This window comes from Lissotriton vulgaris, unplaced genomic scaffold, assembly GCF_964263255.1.
Source record: "Lissotriton vulgaris unplaced genomic scaffold, aLisVul1.2 SCAFFOLD_2126, whole genome shotgun sequence".
NCBI lineage: Eukaryota > Metazoa > Chordata > Amphibia > Caudata > Salamandridae > Lissotriton > Lissotriton vulgaris.
The window spans coordinates 178,877-203,564 of NW_028252855.1; the positions used below are offsets into that span (position 1 = coordinate 178,877).

The 24,688-nt window shown below is 46.6% G+C and overlaps 1 pseudogene across 1 annotated transcript in view; it reads left to right on the plus strand.

The window, feature by feature from the left end:
* The window catches only part of LOC147661235 (E3 ubiquitin-protein ligase RNF217 pseudogene), a 260,034-nt pseudogene that overhangs the window by 47,810 nt on the left and 187,536 nt on the right, over positions 1–24,688 (plus strand). The window lies entirely within an intron of this gene.

Below are 24,688 nucleotides of genomic sequence, written 5' to 3' on the forward strand. Positions count from 1 at the left end.
AACTTGATTGTATCATCTGCCTCGCGCTCTGTGCATAGTCGCGCTTTGAAGCTCTCGCTCCTGCAGCACCTTGGAAACTACATTGTATCATCTGCCTCGCGCTCTGTGCTTCTTTCACTAGGTTATTAAGGCGTGCACCGTAGCGTCTCCTAGTCTTATTGCGCTTTGAAGATCATTATCGTGTAGCGCTTAGGAAACCCAACTGTGCTCATTTAATTAGCGCTGTGTATTTTTCGCTTTAACATCTGTGTTGTGTAACGCTTCCAAGGTTGGTTGCTTTGTGGATAGCGCTTTAGGTGTACACATTGTGCAGGATTTAGGTGCCTTCGATAGCTTGCTGGCGAGCATTGTATTGTGCCTTCGCTGTTTGTTTTCACTTTTATTCTTCCATTTTGTGTTTTGCTCTCCCCTGACCCGCCTCTCTGATCCCGCCTCCCTGCTGACCCTCCCACACACGAATAGCTGATTCCCCTCAGCCCAAGCCCAGCTGTGACCGCCTGGATTCCGTCCGGAACGGTTGCTCCCCCACGCTCCCCGCTCGATCTATCTGCAGCCCTTACAGCCCGCAGCTGAAGCCTCTTGCACCCTCGACCTCCAGACTGCACCTGGTATCGTAGCCTCAGACAGCATAGTAGCGCTTTGAAGCTCTCACTCTTGAAGCGCTTTTGAAACTTGATTGTATCATCTGCCTCGCGCTCTGTGCATAGTCGCGCTTTGAAGCTCTCGCTCCTGCAGCACCTTGGAAACTACATTGTATCATCTGCCTCGCGCTCTGTGCTTCTTTCACTAGGTTATTAAGGCGTGCACCGTAGCGTCTCCTAGTCTTATTGCGCTTTGAAGATCATTATCGTGTAGCGCTTAGGAAACCCAACTGTGCTCATTTAATTAGCGCTCTGTATTTTTCGCTTTAACATCTGTGTTGTGTAACGCTTCCAAGGTTGGTTGCTTTGTGGATAGCGCTTTAGGTGTACACATTGTGCAGGATTTAGGTGCCTTTGATAGCTTGCTGGCGAGCATTGTATTGTGCCTTCGCTGTTTGTTTTCACTTTCATTCCTCCATTTTGTGTTTTGCTCTCCCCTGACCCGCCTCTCTGATCCCGCCTCCCTGCTGACCCTCCCACGCTCCGCCCCCTCCACTGTCCATTTATGTCAGATGGTCCCACGCGCAGCGTCCACGCGCTACGGCTGCGCCGAAGGTGCGCCAAAGGTAAGCCCGTCTACGCCCGTCCGCGCCAAGGCCGCGCCCAGCGCCAGAACCCCTGGTCCTCGCTCCTCCCACCCCTCCCGCATTACATACGATGCCACCACCCTCCTAGCCCTTAACCCCGGCCGTCCCCCCTACTGCGCCCAAGCCGCTCCTGGACACACCCATGGACCCTTCTCTTGCTACTCCTGCAAGTTCGACGGCACCAATACCAACTCCTCTTCCACCAACACCAAACAGAGACCTGACACCAACCACCTAAAATGCATCCTGCTCAACACACGCTCGGTCCACAGACACGCCATTGACCTCTGGAATTTACTAGACACCATCTCACCGGACGTCGCCTTCCTAACAGAAACTTGGATGAATGCTTCTTCAGCCCCAGACATCACCATTGCCATCCCGGAAGGATACAAGATCATCCGTAAGGACCGCACCGAGCAAACAGGAGGAGGCATCGCTATCGTCCATAAGAATTCCATCCGCATCTCAACCAGCTCAGACGCCAATCTCGCCAACACTGAACACCTTCACTTCCAGATCCACATCGACCCCAAGACCACACTCAGAGGCACCCTCTTCTACAGGCCACCAGGACCCCGCGCACAATTTAGTGAAGACATCACGGACTTCATCACTCCACACGCGCTCCCCTCCGAGGATTACATCCTTTTGGGAGACCTCAACTTTCACCTTGAAAAGAGCAACGACCGCAACACCACCTCCCTCTTGGACAACCTCGCCAACCTCGGACTTAAACAACTTGTCACTACCCCCACCCACATCGCAGGTCATACACTCGACCCTATCTTCACCTCTAGCAAACACGTCTCCTTCAGCCACACCACAACTCTCCTCTGGACTGACCACAGCTGCGTTCACTTTACCTACAACAAATCCACATTCAACAACCATCCCCAACCCACTCTTCAAAGAAACTGGAACAAAGTCACCATCGACCAGATCTCCTCATCGCTTCTTCAATACCCCCCCGCCCACTCCGCAAACCTCGACCAAGCAGCCACTAACTTCACCCAATGGCTATCCAACAGTGCCGACATCCTAGCACCACTGAAAAAACGACAAACCAAACTAGGCAGCAAGAAGGCCTCCTGGTTCAACGATGATCTTAAGAAATCCAAGAAACTCTGTCGCTCCCTTGAGAAGGTCTGGAAAAAAGACCCAAACACCAACACCAAAGACGCCTTCAAAAACGCCACCCGCATACACCACCAACTGATCCGGAATGCCAAGAAAGCCGCTTTCAAGGACCGATTAGATAGCAACGCCCACAACAGCAAGGAATTATCCAACATCGTCAAAGAATTTACCAACCCCTCAGCCAACTCCAACAACATCACCCCCTCTCAAGCCCTCTGCGACTCCCTAGCCTCATTCTTCCACAACAAAATTGCAGACATCCACAACAGTTTCGACAACCCGACCCGAAGACCAACCCACCCAACCCTCTGCAGGACCCCCACCCCCCTTGAACACCCTCAATGACTGGAACCCTATCTCCACTGAAGACACCATCCGTCTGATGAACTCTATCCACTCAGGATCCCCCACAGACCCATGCCCTCACCACATCTTTAACAAAGCAGACTCCATTATAGCACCACACCTCCGAGACGTCATCAATTGCTCCCTCAACACCGCAACCTTCCCGGAAAGTTGGAAACACGCCGAACTCAGCGCCCTTCTGAAGAAACCCACAGCTGACCCCACTGAACTCAAAAACTACCGCCCTATCTCGCTCCTTCCATTCCCGGCCAAAGTCACCGAGAAAGCTGTCAACAACCAGCTCGCCGCCTTCCTCGAAACCAACAAATCCCTAGACTCCTCACAATCCGGCTTCCGAGCCAAACACAGCACTGAAACCGCCCTCATCGCTGCAACAGACGACATTCGAACTCTACTGGACAATGGAGACACAGTCGCCCTCATCCTCCTCGACCTATCCGCAGCCTTCGACACAGTCTGTCATAGCACCCTTCTACAGCGCCTCAGAAACGTCGGAATCCAAGGAAAAGCACTGGAATGGATCACCTCGTTCCTCACTGGAAGAACCCAGAGAGTCCGCCTTCCACCATTCAAGTCAGAGGCCTCTGAAGTCATCTGCAGCGTACCACAAGGATCTTCACTCAGCCCCACCCTCTTCAATGTATACATGAGCCCCCTCGCGACCATCGCACGCCAACACAACCTCAACATCATCTCCTACGCCGATGACACTCAACTGATCCTATCTCTCACCAGAGACCCTAACATTGCCAAAACCAACCTGCATGAAGGAATGAAAGAAGTTGCCGAATGGATGAAGCTCAGCCGTCTGAAACTGAACTCAGACAAAACAGAAGTCCTCATCCTAGGCACCTCCCCCTCAGCCTGGGATGACTCTTGGTGGCCGGAGGCCCTTGGAAAAGCACCTATCCCTACGGACCACGCACGGAACCTAGGAGTCATCCTAGATTCCTCACTCTCGATGAACAGACAAGTCAACGCCGTTTCCTCATCCTGCTTCAACATTCTTCGTATGCTCAAAAAAACATTTTGTTGGATCCCCACCGAAACTAGAAAAACAGTCACCCACGCACTGGTCACGAGCCGCCTGGACTACGGAAACACCCTATACGCCGGTACCACCGGAAAACTCCAGAAAAAACTCCAACGCATCCAGAACGCTTCAGCCAGACTCATATTAGACATCCCGCGTAAAGAACACATCTCTGGGCACCTGAAAAACCTCCACTGGCTCCCCATCAACAAGAGGATTACTTTCAGTCTTCTAACCCACGCACACAAAGCACTTTACGAAATTGGACCCGAATGCCTCAACACACGATTGTCCTTCTACACCCCCTCCCGCCAGCTACGATCCTCAAACCAAGCCCTTGCCACTTTACCTCGCATCAACAAAACCACCATGGGAGGAAGATCCTTCTCCTACCTGGCAGCTAAAACCTGGAACTCACTTCCCACTCACCTTCGCCTTACTCAGAACCACCTAGCATTCAGAAAGCAACTTAAAACATGGATATTCGAGAAGTAATTCCCCTCCCTTCTGCAAGCGCCTTGAGACCCTCTGGGTATGTAGCGCGCTATATAAATCTCTTGACTTGACTTGACTTGAATCTGAGTAATGATTAAACATAAAATATATTTTATAACCATATAAATTTTAATATTAGATGTTTTTAGAGACATGTAACTTTTATGCTAAGGGATTCTTTTAAAATTAGAGTTTGTTATATTGTTATGGTTTTAACTAACTGAACAATAAATAACTAATTTCAAATTACTTTATAAATATATTGCATGTTGCCTCTGAGTTCCATGGCTTTATAATGGATCTGTGACTTCAGCCGTGTTCCTCTATATGCTCATGGAACTCCTCGATGACTAAAGGTATCCTTATACTGTACGGAAGGGGGTACTTTATCCCATATAGCATGGGCCTTATGCGGTATCTTATCTTTTTCTGCTTTATTAAGTATGATTCTTGTTTTAATTTCTATCATGGTAGTTGGCACCTTTCATTCTCCATGCATTCTTCGTGCCATTGTACTGAAATGGATCTATTGATATGCATAATTTGGCACCGACTTAGTCACAGTGCTTCTTCTGGACCACGATGAGGTATATGCATACTCACTAGCTTGAGCTAAGGTTGCTACATCCCCTGTATTTCACTAGCCTGGCTAGCATTTTGTCGTCAAGGCCAGTAAAAAAAAGGTAGTTGGAAAAATCTGTGAAATTCACTATTTTACTCTTTTGAAATAGAAACGTAAAGCTACAAAGATAAGCCGATATTGCTTCAAAAGTATTTGAGAGCTGTCTGAATTATTTCTAAATGAGTATTAAAGGAAACAAGGGGATACTTGTCTCGTTAAAAAAGGATACTTAGAACTTTGCACAAATTGTTATTGAACTACCAGTTTTTGGCTCCTCTAGAATATAAAAACTTAAATGGCAATTTTTTTTCTAAGAAAGATGGGAAACCTAGCCTGAGTTGGTTTACAGAATGAGGTTGATGCTGACTTGTTGTCGATAGGAGAGAATGTGTCTTTGGGCCCGAGCTCACAAGAACAGTTTTTAGTTCCCAAAATTCTGGATGTCTCAAGAGAGTGGAGAAGCACTTGAGGCAATGCTTTACTTGTGTTGGTATTTGCCAGCGCTCAGCATCGGCGCCTGTTTATAAAACACTTGCCTTTAATTATGACAATCCCCACATGGTGGCGATCTCAGTCTTTTTTTTAATTTTTTTTTAGAGCAGTTAAGTGTTTCACAGTTCCAAATACTAAGAAAGCATAATGAGCCAGATTATTTAGTTTATCCTTAGGGCTCGAGGTGGCTTGGAATAGTCCAAAATATCACTTTTTTTTATCAGTACGATGGTTATTAGGCAGTGCAACTACTTGCGTTTGGAAAACGTAGCTTTGGCAGTGGGTGGTGCGAGATCCATTGGCCTCTTTACCAATCAGTTGAACCCAGGCACTTAATTAGTTTTTTTTATCAAACACTTTAATCAGGAACTAATTTATTTAGATTTTTTTGTTGAGTGCAACTTATCATTTGAGGTAGCCGCTTCACTTTGCATGCCAGAGTTACATTGTACAGGTGGAAAATCGTGAAATTCACTCCCATTGGTGGGTGCAAGTCCCTGGTTTAACTCAATTTTTTTAAAAACTGGAAGCACTCACAAGGTTGTATGGTAGTGTTGAATGCTACAAAAGTTCTTGTGTCAGGCAGTGAAATGTTCACTATAGCCTGATGAAGAATACAGAGGATAGCAGGTGATGGCATCCGTCCTTAACCAATCATGACATATATCAATCAATCAGTCAGGGGATTTGTAAAGCGCGCTACTTACCCATGAGAGTCTCAAGGCGCTGAGGGGCGGGGGCGACGCTACTGTTCGAAGAGCCAGGTCTTGAGGAGTTTTCTGAAGGCGAGTAGGTCTTCGGTCTGACGTAGGTGGGTAGGAAGGGTGTTCCAGGTCTTGGCGGCGAGGTAGGAGAAGGATCTGCCACCGGAGGTAGTTCGTTGGATGCGGGGGACGGTGGCAAGGGCGAGGCTGGTGGAGCGGAGCTGGCGGGTGGGGGTGTGGAAGTTGAGTCTGCTATTCAGGTAGGCTGGTCCGGTGTTGTGGAGTGCTTTGTGTGCGTGGGTGAGGAGTTTGAAGGTGATCCTCTTGTCGATGGGGAGCCAGTGGAGGTTCCTCAGGTGGGGGGTGATGTGGCAGCGGCGGGGTGCGTTGACGATCAGTCGGGCAGAGCCATTTTGGATGCGCTGGAGTCGTTGTAGGTGTTTGGCTGGGATTCCGGCCTCGAGTGCGTTGCCGTAGTCCAGCCTGCTGCTGACGAGGGCCTGTGTCACCGTTCTTCTTGTTTCGGCCGGGATCCATTTGTAGATCCTGCGAAGGGTGTGGAGGGTGTTGTAGCAGGAGGAGGAGACGGCGTTGACCTATACATTATCGTCATTGACATTATCGGCGTTGACATATACATTATCAACTCTATCTCTCCCTAGTCAATACATTTTCTTCAAGACCTATGGATTGAAAAATTAGTTGGTGGCAGCAAGGTCTAGGCATGTTCCATGAACTCCTATCCTTTTGTTCTTGATTGGTGGGCTCCGCTCAGAACAAAGTGACATTGGTATATGAGAGGAAAATACTGCCCTCCATGCTGTAAGATAGGACCTGACACTCCCTTATATCAGAGCGGCGTGGCATAGGACTCCATAGCCTGACCTAATCATAATCTGCCATGGTATCTACTCTAGTCAGGCACAGGTGGTTTTGGCACAAGGACCTTCGTTGGCATTCGGCCTGCTTGGAAGATGCAGCAGGGCTCCATATTCTATCTTTTTTGCTTAGGGTCTTAGTGGCATCAGTCGGCCAATTCAGATACAGGATCTGAGCAGCATGCATGCACTTTAGAGGCACAAATGTTGGATCAGCCTGAGGTGTGTTATCAATGCATGCACTCCTCTTCCAAGACAAACAAAATATTCAGGAACATTTTGCTTCATTTTCAACTTCTTTACATTATGGCTTTTCTTTGGGGGGGGGGGGTTATGTACGGTTTTTAATTTTTTTCTCTTGTTCACAAAATGTATTATTTTGGAGAGATAATAACAAGAAAAATTAAATTTGAGAGATATTCATTGGATGATAGACCAAGTAGTGCCAAATATTAGACATTTTAAATATGTAAATAAGACCTGTTAAACATTTATCAATCCAAAAGCAGTACAGGTGGATTAAGACAGAGCAATGTAGGAATTCTACTAATCAAAATAGAAATGGTTCATTCCTTAAATATCTTTTTGTAATGATTTATTATACAAGAAAAGGAACACTTTTAAAAAGAAAAGCAAAAGAAAGCGAGGGATCCCGAATAGAGACAGACTCACTAGGATAATCTTCAGATTGCCCTGTTGCTCTGGATCGAAATCAATCCAACACTTTGAAACTTTCTGAATGTAGACTGATAATGAGAAATATGGCCTTCAAGGTTAAAGTCTTTTTGAAGTTTGCAGTAGCATTCTGCAACTGTAGGAGGAATTGCATTATCTATGTATGAGCGAATAACACTTGGGTTTTAATCATAGCAATAAATGCCTGTTCAAAATGGATACCTTCATCAGTGTTCAACATAAATATTATATCCATAACTCAATACAATTAGAAATCTTACATCACAGTAACGCACACCTCTCACTGGTAGAAAACGTGGTAGCTGTGTTTCTCTAGGAATGTATAAATCAAGCCACCCAGCATACCAACTTTTGGCAATGCTTCTATTTACTTGGTGTTGATTTTATGGGTAAAGACAGTGAATACTGTGTCTACCATAAGCATACACACAGAAAACAGTTTGGCAAATGTGAAAGTTCATAATCAAGTGGCCCATCTAAACTCCAATTTTGCAATAGCTTCTTTTTTGACAAGGCACGTGGAATTGTTAAAACTCACATACGTGCAGAAAGAGATTGAGCAAAGTGGGTTTGGTTATTGATCAGTTGGTATAAGATTTCAACACGATGGACAAATAATCACTTATCTAACTATATTAAAAGAAGAAGCCCAGACAGAAAAAAGTAGAGATGTATGTAAATGATTTTAATGTGCATTCTTAATACAACTTTTTTCCTATAGGAATGACATTTTTTTTGTCTGACGCAAGGTTTCCTATAAATATATACGACTTGAATAACTAGATGTTCTACCTTTATAGGTATTTGGTAATATTAAGCGATGTTAGTCCAAATAACAAAAGAGGTATACAGCGTCTTATTCATAATGTGTTAGAGGAACTCAGGGTAGCCATATTTGAAGAATATGTGGGGTTTCTCAAGACTCCCGAGTATATTTCCACAAGTAAAATCTTAACAGGTTCCCTTGTGTGAATGACCTGAATCACACACTGAGAGCCGGCCAGTAAAAAGACCGAATTTCAGGGTCACTTTCTTGCTCAACCTTGCCCACTTTCTGAAAGGAAGGTGTCAATATGGCCTTCTCTAGGGACGATTCCTGCTGGTGACATTTGTAAAGTAGCTATATTGTACACTCTCTCCAAACATTCAATTAACGCTGTTGTGTTGCCATTCATGCTAGGAGAATGGCTTTGGTGGGTCAAACAGTTCTTAAAACATGATTTATTTAACTACACCAGCTATTACTTTGAGGAAGGTCAAACACTGATTCACAGTCTGGGCATATCATGGGAATCTACAGTATATTTATGCTGGAAATGGAAGATAAAACCTGCACAACAATTGGTTTACCTCTTGTTCAGTTGTAGATTCACTGGTGTCCCTTCTGCTAACATGAATGAAAAAAAGGCCAAACTACGAGGACGTCTGCGTTCTGTTGTATTGAGAACTTCAGGATGTTATGATGTAGATTAATTTGTGAAGCTGAAAGAATATTTTGAAAACACAATATTGCAGACCCGCCAACAGATGACAAGACAATGTAGAGCATTTGAATCTAAAATAGAAATATTTGGAAACCAGTGGATACAAGTAAGTAGCCTTTTCCTTACCCAGTGGCGGATTGTGCATTATGGTTTCAGGACTCTGCCACTCCAATCAGCAGGTCCCCTTCACCTTTTGTTCCATTCATTAAACATAATATTTCTACAATATGTCAGTACCTTGCAGTCCTTGACCCTTGCTCCATGGTCCCATTGAGCATCAGGCAGCCGAACTGGCAGGCCAAGCCTTCGCATGTGCACACACATAGAGTCTCGAGGGCAGACAGCATTATCCAGGGCTTAATTTTTTTAAGCATTTGATTCACGTGAGGACAGATAATTCCGTCGTTGTGTCGGGTGTGGTCAAGAAAACGTCTGTAGGACCTTGCATTCTGTAGCTCAGCGTGCCAAAGCCCCACGCCATTTACATTTAGTTAGTTTCTCTCTCCTTTTAACTCTCGCTAGACTGAGACTGGAAGATTTCCCCCAAGCTGCAGTCTGTCTTCACTGCTTTATAGAAGGTAGACTGGCACCAGTGTCTGTGTTTGCCACGGTACAGCTGCTTGGTGATCCCTAAGTGTGTGTCGCCAGAGCAGCTGCGAGCTCTTCTATCAGAGCAGAAGATGGCTGAGCCAGTTGAATGCCGCTGTGCACTTATTTTATTTTGCCTTGTTGGAGCAAAACACTGTTTATTGGCATTGCTGACACAACAGGTCTGTTCGATGTAAGGCTTTTTGCAAATCCTTATGTACCTCAAATGGAGCAATAAGTGAGGCAGCAGTCTGCGGGGTATGTCTGATGTTTCGTTGGTCTTTGATGTGCATAGAGTTAATGGCATCTGCAGTCTTACCAGGTTAAACGCTGGGAGAGCTGTACCAGCAGAAGAGAGGGGTTTAAGTGATGTGAAAACGCTGGGGTGAAAAGGGAAGGCAAGGATAATGTGCTGGTTGTCAAGAAAACCTGAGTAAAGCTGGAAGCCACGAAGACTGCTGGGGAAAGGGTGGAGTAAATGGTGTAATGGTAGCAATAGTCACTCCATGGTCCGACTTAGCCCGTGAGAAGCCACACACACGTTGTAGTGTCTCTCACTGGAAAGCGAGACACACCCAGTTTTTGATTGGCTTTTGATAGTAAATGAAAAGCACATAAGTGCACTTACAGGCAATGTAAATGACGTTAATACATCAGGTAGTACAATGCATATACAGCAGTATGTTGTTTATTAGAGTACGTTTACAAAAATAACTTTGAGTAACTAGCCTGATCCCATGGTATATAGGCTGGGTTTAAGGCAAAATGTTCACTGTTCTCGCCGTGGGTCTTTGGACGTGGGCCTTGTTTCAGAAGTGGCGGAAGCTCTGGGTTCTGGCTGACACCACGCAAAAGAAACACAGATGCAAGGGAGGAACTAATGTAAAAGGCTAGGGTAGGGTGGGATGGCCCCATCTCTAATGTTGTTTTTGAGTCTTTAGATCAGATAATCTCATTCAGTTGCAGTGGGTTGTTTGTGTTATCCCTGTGCCTCCTCGTGCTGCAGAGCCTCAGATTCTGGTTCTGCCCAACTGACAACTGTATCCTGCCTTTGAATGATCTAGGGCAAAGGCGGTGCCTTCCCACACTTAGTGATTGTGCAAGACACACACTGTTAACACCGACGAATTCAAAGCAGGGCGCCATGATGAGGATAGGAGGGACTCCCTGTGATTTTCCACAGACGTTCACTGCACTGTGGGATTCACAGCAACAGAGGAGTTAGAAAGAAAACATTTGAAAGAAAACTAAATATATAACGTGAACATCAGAAAAGTGCAATGAAAGGTGGCAAAACTAGAAAGTGTTGAAGATTCCCATGTCCAAATAGAGAACACCACTATTTTCTTAAAGCCCTTCCTGTCGCAATCAGATTTTGTAGAACTACAAACTAGATATTGCTACTACCCTATTTAGTGATTCTCTTTTTTCGCACACAAGAGTATGGAAGGTGGAGACAGTGTCATCACACTCTGACTCGGTGGTCTGCAGATGGCACTCATGATTTTGCAGCAGAGGCATCAAGCAACTGAACTGCCCCATCTGTATTGTTAACTATACAGTTGATCTCAAAAGATCACATTCACCTCTAGTTCCACATATAATTCGATAATCAAGTAAAAGGCATCCCTGAATGAAATTCAGACTTTCAAGTGACAAACTTGTTCGACTTCACTCAGAGGCAGCAAACAATTTTGTGTATTGAGCTATGTAACTTCCTGTTAACCTCACCCCACAATAGAACCTCCCTTGCATCGCTCACTCGTTCAAAGTCAGCCTGATTTTTAATCACTTATGCTACATCGCTTTGAAAGACTGCCTAGTCCTTCTCTAGTAAAACTATTCAATTTCCTTTCCCAGATAACAAAAAAAGGCTTAGTCAGCCTAGCTCAAATATCTAGGAACTAGATATAGTAAAATGGAGACTAAGCAAACTCCAAGATCTCTAGTGAGGGGGCTGAAAAAATATTAAGGTGTATGTATCGATTGGGCAAAAGTTTGGAAATAGGCAGCGAAAGCACGAGTCCTGTTAAAAAAAAGCTAGTACCTCTTTTTTGCCATGATCCTCCATTCAAGTGCCCCCTCAACCCATATAATTTATGGACACGACCTTTCTGTTGTCTATATTGGATTGTTGCTGTCTAGATACTTTAAGGGTGCCCAACCATGAGAAATAAATAGCTGGAAGACCTGTGTTTCACTGTCATTAGGTGGATACTGCACATTGTGATATTTGCATTGGAAACAAAGTCTTGAAATAGACCTGAGTATCTACTTTACAGGTTTCTAATGTAATGCTGGTGTTAAAAAAATCACCTCAGTGACCCCATGTATCGTTACTACCTGGGACGTGACCTGTGATTTCGTAAAGCACACTTTCTGGAAAATCTATATGGATGACATGGGTTCCCCCAATTAATTGTCTATTTGACAATTGATTCCTGGAATGTTGCCGTCTCCTTGATACCATTAATGATGCCTGTCCCATTCTAGCTTAATTAAGACTCTAACCCCAAAAGTTGTCCTCTAGTAACAAAACATTTATGAACAACCTTCTATATAGTTTTTTTCTCTTAATTATGTAGCATTTCTCCTCACCAGTACCTTCAATCCAAGTCACCATGTTCAGCCTCCCATCGATTCCCTCCTTAAGAGAAATCCATGGCTCTTTTGCGCTTGGTCCACTGGTAATTGTCCCTTGCACTGATTGCAGGGCAGAAAACTGTAACCCCCAGGGCCAACTCCTCTTACCAAACAAAACCCCGAGCAAAAAACGTTATTGCATTTAGAGCACAGAGCTGCATTTGCAGTATATTAAACTCAAATTAATTACTCGAAGTAAATAACAATTATCAGAATAGTGACCAGCATTTCTGCCAGCCTACTTCTGAAGCAGCGTAGGTACCTCATTGGCTTCATAAAATGTGGAACAACATGTTTTTTGTCCATCATGAATAACTTTCAGTATGATGCTTGTAGAGTAAAACACAAAGCCCACAACAATCCCAAGGTTCGAAAAGTTGCATTGTGTCTACCATATCTATGGCAAATTCGGACCACACAAAAGAATAATGTTTTTTTACTCTTATAGGGTTGTCCATTAGACATGCTCAATTGCTTAGGCAGACAGTAATTTAAGATGTTGACTAGTAAAGCACAATGTTTGTTTGGCCTTAATTTCCCCTCTGAAGTTTGAGTAGGCTTTCCAAGCGATTTCTGTAGTCAACAATGGTCCTGATGTATTGGAGGGTTTTACCCATTATGTGTCTATGGAGAGACGCAATGATAGAAAGAAACAATATTGTCTTGTTATTATATGGCATAGATGGCCATACTCTTTTCAGTAAATTTGTTAAATGGCCCCTTACAGTACAATTTACGCCATGTGTGTTTCTGTCATTTTGGAGCTGCTCTGTGTGCCATTACACTATTGCCATGGTGTCTCTTAACCAATTCTTCGTACATTTAACATTTACAATATTGAAGACAATTTCTATCTACCAGTTTTTGTGTTAGCGTTTCTTGTAGTACTGTAAATAGATGTCAGCCATTATCTGCTCTCAGGTTGCACTTTGTTGTTGTCTGTCAAGTGTTGTTGAAGCCATTCTTCCCAATGATTAATGATTCATTTTCACCACCTATTTGGAAAGAGAATCACACATCAAAGTATGGAAATAATGGAACTTAAGTAGGGTCAGAAAATTGGTTGTTCGTTTATTTAGTAGTTTTAAATTATGACTTCAGTTTTCTGCGTTTGCTACAGGCCATTGTGAGAGTTTATCTTTGGTTGTCTTTGTTTCACTGCTGCTCCTCTTTCCAAAGATTCAGATGCCATAATTTAGAAGAGGTTGATATTTTCGTCTTCATTGGACATGCTGTGAGTTGCACCTTTCTGTTCGCCTTAATGTAAGATGTGTCTCTGAGGTCCTGATTGAGAGGTTGGAGGAAAAATGGCGAGGTATTTTCTTCACCCGGAAAGTGAAATACCTGGTAATGGAGTATATTATTGGTGCCATAAATACTTAATATTCTGAGTTTTCCTCTAGTAGCTGGGGAATTACACGCAGAGTCGGCAGTTTCCTGACTGAATTTCCAATGTTTCACAATTTACTGCTAATTTTCATCCAGTGAGTTTTGATGGGGCTGACCTGCAGAAATGTGCCATGGTAAAATTTCATTGGGTGCGCTCATTACTAGAGCACTTGGAAATCCGGTCCCTGGCAAGGTTCTAATTTGCACAGGGATTAGCATTCATCACCGCCTCCTAATCGGGGCCCGAGGGTTCAAAAAGATGAATGTATGCTGCATTCACAGGTATGCTTTACAGCACGCTTCATATAGGAAACTGCAGTGGGGGACGGCCTTTCTCCTGGCTGGTCATGCTCTGTGGTTTTAAGACCGAAGCTAAAAGGACACCTGGTCCTAAGCAAGATGTGTTCACACACCTCCCATTACCTTACAAAAACAAAGAATTACTTTCTTTTTCTAAACACCAAGCACGCAATTCTGGTATTTTGCTTATACTTACAGCTCCGGTCCGGAGCCCCTGATGAACTCTTTTTACCATGAAGGCAGCAGCCATATAAGTACAATGTCCCCCACTTTCTGTCACTCCAGTGCGCAAAACCAGTCAGTACGACTGTCGTTAGAAATATAGGCGGAATTTTGGGGATGGGAGTTTGTTCTCAAAAGCGTATTTTTGTAACGGCCAAATTGTGCATTCCACAACAGAGAACTAGAAGTCATTTTCCCCAAAGCAACATTTTTTTTCTTCCCCTCATTACTTTTTCTTTCTTTCATATCACTTTCTCCCGCGTTCTGTTTGCCTCTTTTTTTTCTTCCCAATTTCATAATTTCTATTTTTTTTTTACCATCACAGTACTTATTTTTTTTTTGCCAGTCTTCGACTCCCACCTCCTATCGGGATATAGCTGTATAGTATCATTTATGAACTTCTTCTGCAGATAGAAGAGGGCTCATCAAGCACTAAGTAGACAGTAAGTATGACCCAGCCCACCTGGCCATCGGGTCCAGTGGTAACCCACTTTGTATGTGCGGAAGTGGGAGATTAACGGCTTCACTGTATATCATTTGTGGCTACCGGGGACGCCTGACCTAGTTGTGAAGAGACCAGCAGATTTGCCCTGAATTTTGGCAATATTAGTGGAGCACAAGAGTCAGAATTTGGACACTCCACTTGCTCGGCGTGCCATTACAACAAGTTACAAATGGGGGCTCATGTCAGACTGAAATTGTTAATTGGCATGAACAAGAATTGTTCATATGGATTCCATCTTTTTCCTTGGCTAAGTATCTAGAATATAAATAATGTGCAGCAAGATCATGGCGGTGGCTGATTACAAAGAGATGTTGATTGAACCAAAGAGGCATGTGTGGGGGCTACTGTGAGATCATCACAACAGTTCAAATAAATATATTTGATAAAATAATGGAGCATACATCTATAGACCAATCACATCGACATTTGACATTGGCAGTGTGTATAGGGGATGTATGAAAAGGTCTGTCCTTTATATAAGAAAAGAAAACACTTACGCACACAGTTTCTTCCTATATTTTTTCTATCTTCGTCTCTCAATTCCCACCTGCAAAGCTTTAAAACAGACTTTCCAGTGCAGAGGCTTTGGGGACAGGTTTCGCAAATTATCACACTTATTAATTTATGTCTTTTTGCAGTTTTACATAATGCCTGCCAGTCCCAGGTTTGCAGCATATCACCAAATGATACCACATTCGTTTTTCTAGCAGAAAGTATGAGCATTATACGCATTCAGTGATACATTTTCAATTACTAGTTACATTTGCAAATACTAGTTAAAATCGCAGAGACCTCAAATTAAAACATCAAAGACCGTATCAGAGAAAGTATTAGTATACACACAAAGAAATGGTCTGAGACTCTTAGACAGTATAGTGTATATTTTCAGGTTTGACATCAACCATACTGATAGAGTTGAAACATTCATTACGTGTTTCAATCCATATTTGAGTCCGTTAAAGGAATGATTTGTGCGTATCGCCAGGGGAATTGAGTTTCAAATTTATCAGGAACTTCCTGAGAAAAATGTAGATTTTCCTCCAAGACACTGTGGCTAATATTATGCAAGCTCCTTTATTGCCACCACGCACAGCACCTCTTTTAAAGAACATGGAACTTTATAACATTCCATATTAGAGTATAAATAATGTGCATCCAGCCCTCTCTCTTTTTTTATGCTAGCCACAAACGGTAAGCATAAGAAATATAATTTTTTGTCACAAAAAAGACATTGTTCACCCGCAACAGCCCTAAGCATTTGACGGTTCTAAGGATCCTGTCAATAATTCTAAACAATTTATAAGCATCCCACTTTCTTTTAAAAAAAATAACTCTTTTTATTAACAATCATCGACTTTAATCACGAAATAGAGCACACTATAATCATTCTGACCGTTAAATCAGGTACATAGAATTTTGGTCACAATATGACACATCACAGTCAGTGAGAAAAATCAAGGAGAGGTTGGTTGCAGTGGTGGGGTACAGATGTCACCTCTATAATGGTTCCACTGCCCCCATAACCAGGACCACTTCCTAGGGCATCCACGGGCCACATAAACAGTTTTCTCGTAGAACATACTCAAATCCATGTTATTCTTCCAGTCTTTTAGCGATGGAGGGGCAACTGCCCCCCAAGCTTGGGCTATGTTCCGTTTGGCCACCGTAAAACCAAGCGTGGCCCATTGTGTTTGGTGCGTGTTCAAGTCTGTGGGCTCCCACACGTTAATCAGCACCTACGTGCCTCTAGTGGCAGGGGGACTCCCAAGACTTTCCCCAATACACGGTAGGCCTCCCTCCAATAGGACTGAACAATTAGACAGTCCCAGATCATATGTAGGAACGTGCCTAGCTGCCCACATCGCCTGCCACAGTCCCCGTGGGTGCCCTGCCCATCAACACCAGTCTAGGTCCAGTTACGTATATTCTGTGCAGGATTTTAAGTTGGACCAGGCGCAGTCTAGCAGAGATATCCACCACTCTGGGGGAGGACACTGCCTCCTGCCATTCCTCATCATCTAGCTTGATACCGTCCGCCATCCATTTTTGCCGGAGCTGTGTGAAGGGGTCATCCGTATTATGTATTCGTTTATTATAAATCAAGGAGATCGATTTCTCTGGGAGGTGCCCGTCTAATACCTTAGATTCCAGTAGGGAGAACTTGTAGCCGATCGCAAGGCGTGTCGTATTTGTATGTAGCGAAAGCGTTCTGTGTTGGCTAATTCATATTGTTCTTGTAGGGATGCGAACGTTTTAATATCTCCCTTGTCCCACATGTCCTGGATGCGGGAGATGCATATCATATCCCATTTGTCGAAACCCTTTGTTTGCCATAGGTTTCCCAATTTCGCAGACTACCAAAAGGGGGTGGCCAGTGTCAATTTACCCTCCCAGCCCAGAGATCTGGTGGCGGCACGCCAGAGCGACACTGAGTGCCCTGTGGGGCCGGTTAAAGCTGGGCGAACTAGTTTGAAATATTGGGTTCTGGTATAATTACCCTCAGGAGTAGCCACCTGTCCATTCGATAGCCGGGGCCGTCAGGGGTTCCATAGGTGCCGTGATTGATGGCGGCCAGGTGGACGGCCCAATAGTACTTCTTAATGTCAGGAAGGGCGATGCCTCCGTCGTACCACTTAAGAGTCAGTTTACTGAAGGCTATTCGCGGTGGCACATCCCTCAGAAGCTCCCTCTGAAGTCGGTCAACTTCTTTGAAATAGGTGGGGGGAATGGCCTCTAATGAGTTCTGCAGGGCGAAGAGGAAGCGGGGGAGGGCCATCATTTTAAAAAGGGTGGCCCTCCCCAATAGGGACAATTGAAAAGTTCGCCAACTTGCGATGTCTCTCTGCAATCGGTGAAGAGGGGGAAGGAGATTGTGATTGTAGCGGAGTATGGGATTCAAGGATACGAAGATCCCTAAATACTTGAACCCTAATGCACTGATTTGAATTGGGCAGTTGGAGGGCAGAGCGGGCACTCCCCCATTAAGTGGATACAGGTGAGATTTGGTCCAGTTGATTTTGAATCCAGAATACCTCCCAAAGACTGCCAATATGTCCATTAGGACAATTAAAGATCTTCGAGGGTTTTTGAGATATAGTAGGATATTGTCGGCGTACAGAGATATCCTGTGTTCCCAGTCCGCCAACCAGCGGAATCCTCGGATCATCAGATCCTGTCAGATCCAGGCCCCTAGTGGCTCTAGTGCCAATGCAAATAGAAGGGGGGAGAGTGGCCAACCCTGAAGGGTGCCTCGGCTCAGGGCGAAGGTGTCTGATTGTTTGTTATTGACAACTACCTTTGCTAATGGCGCCGCGTTTGGAATACGGACCCAGCCAATGAAGTTGGGGCCAAATCCCAGCCTTTGGGGTACAGCAAAAAGATAGGGCCATTCAACCATAATGAACGCCATCGTAGCGTCTAAAGAAACCAAGATCGCCGGTTCACGCATCGTGTTTGCTCTCCCAAGTACCCCATGGACTCGGCGGAGGTTTAGTGCCGTGTTCCGGCGTGGAATAAAGCATGACTGATCAGGTTGTATAAGAGTTGATATGACCTTGACTAGGCGATTTAGCGAGAACCTTCTTAAGGATTTTCGGTTCAGAGTTGAGAAGAGAAATGGGCCGATGCGAAGTACAGTCGGTCTTCGGCTTGCCCTCCTTATGGATTACTACGATGTTAGCTATGCGCTGGTCTAGTGGAAGTTCCCCCCGCTCCCTAATCTCCTCAAACATGACTTTAAGGTGCGCTGATAGTTTATCCGGACAGAGTTTATATAATTCTATTGGTATACCATTAGGGCCAGAGGCTTTCCCAGATTGAAGCGATCTAATGGCATGGGCAATTTCATCCGTGGTTAGAAAGCTGTCAAGAAGTTGCTTATCTACCAAGGGAAGGGTGGGCAATGTGATATCTTTTAGTAGGTCGGTGGAGTCCGCCTCTGTATAGGGCGTCCCCGCCCTATAAACCGCCTCGAAGTGTGTGGCAAAATGGGAAGTTATATTTTGGGGGTCTACTATGTCTGTGTTTAATGCATCATGGAGGACCGGGACCAATCTACTCGCCCAATCCCGCTTATCAAACCAAGCTATCAATTTTCCCGCCTTGTCCCCCAAGTCATAAAGTCGCCCAAGCTTTTCCTGTCCCAGGGTACGGGCTGCGTTAGTAACAAGGGTTTTATATTCAGACTGTTTAAGCCTCAGTAAATGGAGCGATTCAGGGGAGTCACTGTTTACCAGCTCTCCCTCCAGCCGAAGGATATTGGTTTCTATGTCAGTCACTGCTTTTTGCTGTTCTTTTTTATGGGCTGATATTAAAGACAGAGCTTCCCCCTGATCACCGTCTTGAAGGCCTCCCAGAGTGTTTAGCTAGAGGACACGATGCCCACATTATCCTTAAAGTACCTGTCTGTGGCGACCAGGAGGTCTTTACGTATTTTGGGGTTGCGAAGGTGCCAGGGGTTGATAGGGCGGTTCGACCTACCCGCGTGTGATCTAGGAGTAAATGAGTCTAAACCAGTGAATGGTCAGAGATGCCTCTAGCTAAGTGATGGACCTCCTGGGATGTGTGACTTTTGAGACCTAGGTACCAGGATGTGGTCAAGGCGGGAGAAACTATGATGGGCCCCGGAGTGGAATGTGTATTGCTATGTTTCGGGGTTGAAAGTGCTCCAGGTGTCTATTAGGCCCAGGGCCTCAAGGAAGTCTGGTAACCCACCGGAAGAGGGTCCCAATTTGCGAGGGGGATGTCGGTCGAGTGCCCCGGAGCACACTGAGTAAAAGTCTCCCCTCAACACTAACAGACCCTCCGGTAGGGAAAGAACCGCAGAACGTGGTTGATTGAAGGCCAGGTAAGTTATAGATGAAAACAGCATGAGGATCCGCCCCTCCCAGGAGCCAGATATGCCAACATAGCTACCCCTGTTGTCGGTCCAAGTCGAGTTAATGCTAAGTTGGAATATGTTCCTAACCATGATGCCACCCCTCTGGAACCAGTCGTGAACCCCGCGTGTGCAGCTAGTTTAAATCCATATCGACTAATTGCCTTACAGGTGTGCCCCATAAGGTGGGTTTACTGAAGGAGCACAACATCCATGCCCTGCTTCCTGATATACTGCAGGACTAATCTTGTCCCCCAGCCCGTTGACCTTCTAGCTTATTATTTTAATGATTTTTCCCCAGTGTGTGTGTGTGTGTTAAAACCATAGTGAGCTTTTTGTACTTTTTGAATGCCCATGGTCATGTGTCAATGATAAAACATAACAACAAGATTCCCCCCCCCCACTAACTTCCCTGCCAACAACTCCCCGCCTCTGGGCTTAGAATTGCCCATCACAACTGGCAGAATTCCTGTCACCCAGTATACGAACACTAGAAAATAACTAAAGGTAGAAAAGAGGAGGAAGGCCAACACTCCATCCCCCTGCCCCCCAACCCAAAAATTGTTCAAGTGTCCCCAACAGGTCATAATAAGCTTCCCTGATGCACTTCTGTTCTAGGCAAGTTTATCTCCAACTATGGGGCCTTTACGGACGCCCCTTAGTGTTCACTCTTGGTCCTGCAAATCTTGATCCTCGCCCCAGCACCTCCCTCTGGGGCCGCCGAAGGGTCGACTGTCCAACCAGTCCGAGGCCACTTCCGGATTATTGAAAAACCAGGCCCTGCCCCCAACCTCTACACGGAGGCGGCCAGGAACATCATGGCGTACTTCAGCCCTTTGTCTCTGGAGTTTATTCTTGACGGCAAGAATCGATTTGCGTTGTCTCTGAACCATTTGCGTAAAATCTGGAGAAAAAAAAGGGTGGCATTCTCATATCGCAAAGGAGGTGCAGACCGAGCGCTTTGCAGGATAGCATTCCTGTCCCTAAAATTTAGGACTCAGGCTATCAAGGAGCTCGGAGGTGCGCCGGGCTTAGGCCGCCCACTTGGGATTCTGTGCGCACATTCAATGGTGAAGAATTTCCCGAGACCCTTAGGTTTGAGGTGGTTTAGGATGAGGTCCTCAACGAACAGGTGTGGAGCTGGCCCTTCTGATTTTTCAGGCACCCCCAGGATGCGGATGTTATTGCGTGTGGATCGTCCTTCGTAATCATCTAGTTTGCGTTCGGCCGTTGCACAGAAAGATTTGAGATCCCGCACTTCTTGCTGGAGCTGCGACATGTCGTCTGTCAAGCTGGCCGTTTTTATATCCAGGGATTTGACATTTTAGTTGATTTTAGTAAGGTCGGCCGAATAAGGTTTACTTCGATGGAGATAGTGTCCAGAGATGATTTGACCCCTCCTATGGCTGCCATAACATCCTGCAGAGTCAGTTATGAGGGTGGGCTCACGGAATCCTACACTACCCTGGGGGGTTGGCGTGTGTTCGTCGGAGTGCCCTTTGGCAGGGTGTAGCGGTCCAATTTGTTTTTTTGGATCTGTCTTGTACCCTTTGGACCCCTGGCAGGACACTTATCCATTTCCGGTTTACTAGCCATTTTCTGTCAGTACCTTTGAGTTTAAAACTCCTTGTGTCTCCAGTGAAGTAAGGACTATGTCACTTGCTATGGGCGCCCAAGGTAACCGCCGAGATTGAGAGCCCTCCGTGTGTGGTGTAGCTCCTCCTCGGTAGATGGCCAGGCAGGGCGCGGCCGGTGCAGGGGAGGGGAGCGCTCGCCAATCGCTTCCAATTCCAACAGGTGCGCCCAATTACTATGCCAATCTGATCAGAGATTCACTCCGCCGCCACCCAGGAGCACAATAGGCAATGCACAGTGGGGGGCGCTCTTTGCATCTAGCAGTCTCAGGTGAGGAAGCGACGATGACAGCTCTGGCGCAATACCACAATGCTGCGGCGCTTCTTAATTTACTGCACCACTGCCCCCACTATTACAAGGTACATAGCTTTGGTGGGTCGCCTCTCTCATATAGGGCCATGTCTTTGCTGCTGTGCCCCAACGCCCGGGAAATGTTCCGTTTAACGGTTCGTTGGGGGACCGGCAGGTGCACGTGAGCAGAGAGGCGAACTGGACCCAGCCACAGAGCACTCCCCGCCGGCAGACTCCACCAGACCACCGGAGGAAGGCAGGGGGCGGGCAGATCACCTCCGCTCAGTAAGTTGGGCCGCCAAGCTTTGATCGCCGCCGCGTACGGCACTACAAAAGGCAACTGTGTTTGGTCCCGAGGAGGCGGGGACCACACCGCTTCACTATGTCCACAGTCAGCATCGCCGCCTCATGCAGTGTCGATGTCCCCAGCTCCACAGGTCTTACGCCGACTGGCGATTTCCGGTCTGGGCGGCCGACTCCTCACCACTTTCGGCCAACTATTTCAGGCCAACCATTTCAGGACTCCAGCCCCTGGCCCGCAATGCTCGACCAGGCCCAAGTAAACGGGCCCCTTATCTCTGGTCCCGGGTGCTGCTCGGGGGCGTGAGGCACTATGATCGGCTCCGCTTGCTCTCCGCTACAGATCAGGGACCTCGTGGGGCAGGATGGATGACAGGATACTTAGTTAGGGGGACGGCACAGACGGAGCCAAGGTGTCAGGCAGCCATCTTGTTCCGGAGCTTTGCCACTCCCGTCGCATCCCACTTTCTTGAACTGACCAACAACCTCCAGTTGTCATAGGGCCACATCTTGCTGAGAAGCCTTTCAAACTCTCATCCAACTCTATTACAAGATCTGGGTTTACACCACAAATCGAATGACTGTTACATGCCTCCACATTCTTCTGCTAGTATGAAAACTCCTCTCTCGCCTTTAAGTCTGGTCAATATTTTGTGAATATTTCATAAAACTTCCTAAATGCCCAGCATTCAACCGCTGAAGGGCACGATAATGTGAATGGTCTGGAAAAATATCTTAAATCCTTGAAGACAACAAACCTACAATTTGAGCTATCATTCTTAAAGAAATTTCATCCAGTACTAAAATTTTATGAATCTCCTTCCTTATTTTTAGGTCTCGGCCTAGCGTACACTGCGCAGCAGTCAATCAATCAATCAATAAATCAAGAAATTTGTATAGCACGCTACTCATCCGGAGAGTCTCAAGGCGCTTGGGGAGGGGGGCTCCGCTACTGCTCGAACAGCCAGGTCTTGAGTTGCTTCCTGAAGGAGAGGTGGTCTTGGGTAAGACGGAGGTGGACGGTGAGGGTATTCCAGGTCTTGGCTGCCAGGTAGGAGAAGGATCTCCTCCCATGGTGGCTCTTCGAATGCGTGGAACGGCGGCGAGGGCGTGGCTGGTTGATCTTAGATGGCGGGTGGGAGTGTAGAAGGTCAGGCGGTTGTTGAGGTACCTGGGGCCTAGGTCGTGGAGGGCTTTGTGTGCGTGGGTGAGGAGGCGGAACGTGATTCTTTTGTTGACAGGGAGCCAGTGCAGGTCTTTCAGGTGTCCGGAGATGTGGTTGTGACGGGGGATGTCCAGGATGAGGCGTGCGGAGGCGTTCTGGATGCGTTGGAGTCTTTTCTGCAGTTTGGCTGTGGTTCCGGTGTAGAGGGTGTTTCCGTAGTCCAGTCGGCTGGTGACAAGTGCTTGGGTGACCGTCTTCCTGGTCTCTGTAGAGATCCATCGGAAGATCTTTCGGAGCATGCGTAGGATGTTGAAACACGATGACGAGACGGCGTTGACTTGTCTGGTCATCGATAGGGAGGAGTCCAGGATGAAGCCCAGGTTGCGTGCGTGGTCCGTTGGTTTGGGTGCGCTGCCTTGGGCCGGGTGCCACCAGGAGTTGTCCCAGGCAGATGGTGATGATCCAAGGATGAGGACTTCCGTCTTGTCTGAGTTCAGTTTCAAGCCACTGTTCTTCATCCACTCGGCTACTTCTTTCATCCCTTCGTGTAGGTTGGTTCTGGCGGTGGCGGGGTCGTTGGTGAGGGAGAGGATCAGCTGGGTGTTGTCGGCGTAGGAAATGATGTTGAGGTTGTGTTGGCATGTGATGGCTGCGAGGGGGCTCATGTAGACGTTAAAGAGGGTGGGGCTGAGTGATGATCCTTGTGGTACGCCGCAGATGACTTCGGTGGTCTCGGATCTGAATGGGGGGAGGCGTACTCTCTGGGTTCTTCCGGCGAGGAACGAGATGATCCACTCCAGCGCCTTCTCTTGGATTCCGACGTTGCTGAGGCGTTGTACTAGGGTGCGGTGGCAGACAGTATCGAACGCTGCGGAGAGGTCCAGGAGGATGAGGGCCGCTGTTTCCCCGTTGTCGAGCAGGGTTCGGATGTCGTCAGTGGCTGCGATGAGGGCGGTTTCGGTGCTGTGGTTGGTTCGAAATCCGGATTGTGAGTGGTCGAGGGATCCATTCGTCTCGAGGAAGGCGGCAAGCTGTCTGTTGACGGTCTTCTTGATGACTTTGGCAGGAAACGGGAGGAGCGAAATGGGGCGGTAGTTCTTGAGGTCGGTGGGGTCTGCTGATGGTTTCTTCAGGAGGGGGCTGAGTTCGGCATGCTTCCATCTCTCCGGGAAGGTGGCGGTGTTGAAGGAGCAGTTGATGATGTCCCGGAGTTGGGGTGCGATGACGGAGTCGGCCTTGTTGAAGACGTGGTGGGGGCATGGGTCGGTCGGCGAACCGGAGTGGATGGCGTTCATCGTGTGGATGGTGTCTTCGGTGTTGACTGGGGTCCAGGCGCGGAGGGTGGTGGTGGGGGGCGTTGGTTCTGTGGTTGGGTGCATGGACTGATCGCCGAAGCTGTTGTGTATGTCTGTGATCTTGTTGTGGAAGAACGTGGCGAGTGAGTCGCAGAGGTCTTGTGAGGGAGTGATGTTGTTTCCGGCGCTGGGGTTGGAGAGCTCTTTGACGATGCTGAAGAGCTCCTTGCTGTTGTGTGCGTTGTTGTCTAGTCATTCCTTGAATGCTGACTTCTTGGTGGTGTGGATCAGCTGGTGGTGTTTGCGGGTGGCGTGCTTGAGGGCGGTCATGTTGTCTGTGG